Source organism: Miscanthus floridulus, chromosome 10 (genome assembly GCF_019320115.1).
Source record: "Miscanthus floridulus cultivar M001 chromosome 10, ASM1932011v1, whole genome shotgun sequence".
NCBI classification, from domain to species: Eukaryota; Viridiplantae; Streptophyta; class Magnoliopsida; order Poales; family Poaceae; genus Miscanthus; species Miscanthus floridulus.
The window spans coordinates 47215585-47221444 of record NC_089589.1 but is presented as its reverse complement, the minus strand read 5'-3'; the positions used below and the strand labels follow the sequence as shown (position 1 = coordinate 47221444).

Below are 5860 nucleotides of genomic sequence, written 5' to 3'. Positions count from 1 at the left end.
AACTAAATTCGTATTGAAGATACACGAAATTTTCATACAAAGAGAAAAAAATATATAAATATGGATAAAAAACATATAGATAAGTGACCAATACGTTTATCGCAACTAGATATAGGCTACAAAGTATCTATTTGTGCTAATTATGTTAGAACATGAATAAAAAACACACAAGTATTTTCTATTAGCCAGTGATATTAAAAAATAACCAATGTTTTTGTCTTTAAAGATTCTAGCCTGTGCGAGGGCACGGTTTAATGGACTAGTAAAGCTAATTAGATATTGTAGATCTTAGTTCATTTCAACACATGCAAGCCAGTTTTCTTTTTCGAGGTCCATTAAACCTAATCTACTGACTTCATCATACATAGCTATTAGAAGAGGACGATGACAACGATGACTGTGAAAACGAAATGGACTCTAGTTGGGAGCGGACTGAAGATAGGGTACGTAATGTTTCCTATTACATCCTATTCGAAGACATGCATGAATGCTACTTTTGTTTCTCAAAGTCCCCTAATCATAATAAATCTCCTTCCTTGTTCCTATTTAGTTCAACGATGAGGAGGACGATGACAGAGTAAACGAAATGGACTCTGCTAGTTGGGACCAGACTGATGATGAGGTAGTATATGTAATGTTTCCTACTTCTTATTCAGACACAAACATGCTAGCTAGTTTTATTTTTCAAAGTACCCTAATCCTAATTGGTGAACCACATCCTTCTTCCCTGTTTAGTTCAACGATGATAACGACGATGATAGAGAAAACAAGATGGACTCCGGTAAGAAGCAGACTGATGATGAGGTATGTAAACGTTTCCTACTTCCTATTCAGACACAACATGCCATTTCTTATGTTTGAAAGTCCACTAATCCTAATCAGTCCCCTTCGCTGCAGGTATGACAGCCACACGTCGATCAAGTAGAACAAGCAGCACTATCTAGCTATGTACCGATCCTTGAAGAATGCTGTAATGGCTTCTCTGACGCATCCAGCATTGATCCAATGTGAAACCAACATTTCAAGTAAATACTTGACTTGAAAACCAGATGAAGTTATGAGGATCTGATTCATAACAGAGACACGTCGTCAGTCCGTACTACAGCCAGATATATTCATGATCACAATAACAGAGATTTATGTCAAGAATGGATGGATGTCTATTCGTATATTGCAAGATTTGTCACTTAAAACTAGTAGTTATTACCTATTTGGTTTGGCGAACCTTGTTATAATATAACGTACCTGCCGTGGACTGTCATTGGTTGGACCTTTATGTGCTCCAAGAACCCTCTGTAATCGTGTGTGTGTGTGTGTGTGTGTGTGTGTGGTTGAAAATAGACTGCTTTTTTAGATCAAAGGCAAGTTTGCCCGGCTTATATTGAAAGCTTAAGGTAGCAGAGTTTTCGCTGGGGATACCAGCTTTACAAGCATGCATCAACAGCCAAACATAGACAACTTCCTAACTCAACTCGCATCTTCCCCACTCCCCTAACACGTACCAATAATGCTATCCAGACACACCTAAACTCCCAACAGAAAGGAGCGAAACACAAAAAAATACAGGAAAAAGAGCCTAGAAAAGAAAACTAGAAACGTCGCGCACGCCACCATGCTTCTGTCTTCTAGGTTACATCAATACCACTCCATCATCCAGCAGACCCTGCTAATGGGTTGAAACCCGCCCCAAACCCGCTCCACCCCACGGACAATGTAATAATATTATGCCTTGTTCGGCCGGGGCTGGCTAGCTGGGCTGGCTGACTAGCCCCCTCACATGGGCACTATTTACACGAACCAGCCAGCAGTACTTCTCTCTCACATAAACGAACCAGCAACGATACGAACCAGCCAACCGAACAGGCTGAATACTTCCGAAACCCGACCCACCCCAAAACCAATACTGTTCAACCATTGAACCCATGGGTTGGCACGTGATCTAGTTCCCTGTGCACAGTGGAATACTTCTGAAACCCCGTTGGCCCCAAAACCAAACCTGTGCAAGAAATTAACACGCACACTCTCACTAATGCACGGTGCCCTATGCACAATCATGCTATTCCCTTTGCAAGAAATAACGAACGACTACAAGCTAATAAAAAACAACTCCCAAAAACTTAACCAAAGCATCCAAATATGAATCACAAAAAGCTACCGGATCACAATAAAAGATGAAATTATCCAAAATACCATACCTGACATGTTCTCATTGTGACATGACCAAGAAATGGCGAAAAGCTGAAACCATCCAAATATACATCATGAGAAGGAATTTCAATGGTAACTTTCATGAGAAATGTGCTCCAAGTGCATCTGCATCATGAGGAACACACAGGATCTAAACATAATACAAGGTTTCCTAACAATTGCACTACCATAACACAAATTTATGCCATTTCCTCCATCCTCTCTTGTGGTGACTGAACTCACATAACTGTATGAAGTGCTCTACACCTTCTGAAATGTGCAACTATAGAAATCAAGGATCAAGCATCTGCACACCATAATGGATAGAATCTGGATGAGAAAGTTCACTTGCCAATCAGAAAAGATTAAAAATAGTTTGCAGAGCTAGGGCACTGAAAAGAAAAATACAGCACCTAATAAAACACAGGATCTTACATAATACATGGTTTCCTAGAATATAATTTTTATAGGATCAAGCACCTGGCAGCTATGACCTGGCAACCTAAGAAAAGGCTTCACTTCCACCTAACAAAACCACCAACACCAATACTTAGTCACAAAAAAAATTGCAGTAACTACAGCAAGTACATGAAGAAGAGTAATGCCAGTAATACCTCCATTGCTTGGATATATATATACAGCCAATCTTTGCAACAAACTAAAGCTTCAAGTGTCTGTGGGATCATCAAGCTTCGGTTGTCACTAAGAATTTGACCGCTCAAACTAAAGGCAGATTCTGAAGAAACGGTGCTAAGAGGTATGGCTAGCAAGTCTCTTGCCATAAATGACAGCACAGGGTACTTGTTCTTGTTTGTTTTCCACCAGGTCAAAATCTCAAAATTCTCATCTTCCATCACAAGTTCTTCCAGATATGCATCTAGTTCAGACTTGTCAATGCGAGACCCTCTTCTTTGAGACCTAAATTGGGCAAATTCTTGTTCCAGCCTTCTTATGCCAAGCACCAACACCGGTAAACCAGACAAGCACCCTGAGACACTAGCTTGAGACAGTGTACTTGTATCATCTCTCCTAATAGCATCTTCATATTTTTTGAAGTACTTGATGAGCCAATCCTTAGCTAAATCTATGCTTATTTCCATGTCAACAAATTGCCGACTTACCTTCTCATAAAAGACGACAAGGTAATCAAGTTTCTTCCTTGGATCAAGTATGGTACATATAACAAGAGCCATGTTATACTTACCATCTCAGTACTTATCAAATTTTCTATCCATTGCCTGAGCCAAATTTCTTATTGTCTGATTGACTTGCCACTGTTGACTTCTTAAAGCTTGATGGATGCAGAGTACATTATCTAAGAAAAGGTGTGACGTAGGAAATCTATCAGCCGAGAATGATCTTGTAGCTTCTTCAAACGCCCCAAGGAACTCACATAGAGCTTCAGCTTTAGTCCACTCTTCATCTTCTGGAACAAGTAGCTGTTGTGCATTGGCATATCTCTTTAGAACAATTTTATACTTCAACAGCTTCAGCTTTATCCATGGTTCAAAACTAGCATCCTCAAACTTGTTGAATGGAACCTCAGCCCTAATGCACCATGTTATCATTAGTTCACGACTCTTTTGTGGATCATAGGTAAATGAGCCGTCCAAGGGACACTTCTTCATTGTAGCAACAAATCTTTTTCTATCTTCGGTACTAATTTTTGGGCAATATTCAGCTATGTGATTTCGGTGGCTTTTTGTACCTGATTTTTTGCTTGCAGTCAACTTTGCTTGACAATATTTGCAAACTGCCTTCATGACACCATCCACCTCAACTAATTCCTGCTCAAAATGCTCCCAAACCTTGGATCTTCTAGTTGGTGTGGTATTGTCACTGGTAGCAGATGTTTCCGAAGGATTAGAAATGATTAGTATGGTGCAATCACAGTACTAACTCGGCAATAAGAGAAGACTTTCTGCCGCCTACTAAGATAAACTGGGCAAATATATAGAACTAGGCACTGACCCATCCTCTCTTGTGGTGACTGAACTCACAGAACTATATGGAAGTGCTCTAGACTAAAAGTTTCTTGTACACAAATGGGGCCAATTTCTGCCTCTCCACAGTAACTCAACCAGATACCTGCCAAACAAGAATCAATGTTAGTACAAGGATGCAAAATGCAGAGTTCCAAGGGAAATGTTGATCCGTGCACGAATCAGAGAGCAACTGTGCAAGCCAAGGAATACTCGATGTATCTGCATTGGCTGAAGTAGGAAATTTGTAATGCCTGACATGGCTGCCTAGGTGAGTAGAAGCCTCTAGCTAGTAGTACAGAATCCACGCATCATCGATGTCAATTTTAGTATTTATTTCTTTCAGTTCTTTTTATGAAATGAAAAAAAGAACATATTTTTGAACCTGCTAGCTCCTGAAACCTCATACATACTAGAAATATATATCGGACGACTGTTCTTGTTTGCTTCAAATCAAATCAAATAAAGCTGCTTAATTCTTGGTTAGCTCTAATGTGCATCATGTCTGAATATCTGCCTCTTTTTATTTACTGCTCACTCACATCTCACATCTACTGCCACACAGATTTAATTTGGTGCTGGCTGCTTCCACACACCCAGTCGATTGCAGTAATTGGGCTTTTTTATTCTCATCCATATCGCTGTCCATCCAGGTTTAATTTGGCGTTAGTTCTGTGGATGGATCATGGATATGGACCCCTTGTTTTTGGTTTTCCAGATCAAGCAGGAAGGATAAATGCACATTTTCAGTTCATTAAATTAGTTAATCCAATACCCAACCAAAGCTACCCAAAGAAACAAATCCAACAGGGTCGAACACATGCATCTGCTAGCAATCGAACTCCTATCAGCAGAAAAAAGAATCCAACTTTTAGGGACATGTCCCTTCGGCAAGTCAAATGATTCTTTGTAGTAACAAATAACCAAGTTCAGGGGTGAAGGTTACCAAAGAGATGCAGCCGACACAGTGTCCACTTCTTGGGGAACCAAATCCACCAAAACCCAACATAGCGCATTCGGATCAAGGCTCCAGGGGACGCATCCTGCACTGAAATCGTCGAATCGTTCAAGAAGGGAAGGGGAAGGGGAAGGGAAAGGAGATGGCCCGAAGGAAGAGATGGGAGCTGATCTGGAGGAAAGGCACCAGGATCTGCGACTAGAGTTGGAGGAGCACACGAAGGAGCGGTAGTGGCGGTGGCGACGATAGACTGGCGGCGGCGGCGGCGCCACTTCTTGGGAGCGACTGATTCTCTTTTTTTTTCACGGGAGTTCACGAAGGCGAGTCGCCGCACAGGAGGAGCAAGGGACGTGGGTTTTTCTTTTTGACGAGAACGCCCCAACCCGCTTCCATTGTAAACCCAACACGCCCCAACCCGCAAAACAGTAAAACCCATCTTCCCCCATCTACTCACACTCCATATCAAAACCCGCCCCCAAAAAACCCGTTTCACCCCGCAACCCCATTGCGGGGTGGTGGAGCGTGGCTTCCTGCAGCTCCTGTTGGTGCGGGTGGCTGGCGGTTGGAGTGACTGCTCATGTTCGGCTAGTCAACTGTGGACAGGAGATGATGGCGTCGTGTATGGATTCGCCTGATTCAGTAGGAACAAAAGTCGAGAGTAGGGCTGCTGTTTCTAGTAGATCTAGATTCATATGAGTTCGTTCTTCATGCCGTTCAATTTACGGTTTGATTT

The 5860-nt window shown here is 41.7% G+C and overlaps 1 pseudogene; it reads right to left on the bottom strand.

Annotated features, from left to right (window-relative positions):
* Window positions 1–2167: 2167 nt before the first annotated feature.
* On the bottom strand, window positions 2168–5501 carry LOC136490167 (zinc finger BED domain-containing protein RICESLEEPER 3-like; annotated as a pseudogene).
* Window positions 5502–5860: the final 359 nt, after the last annotated feature.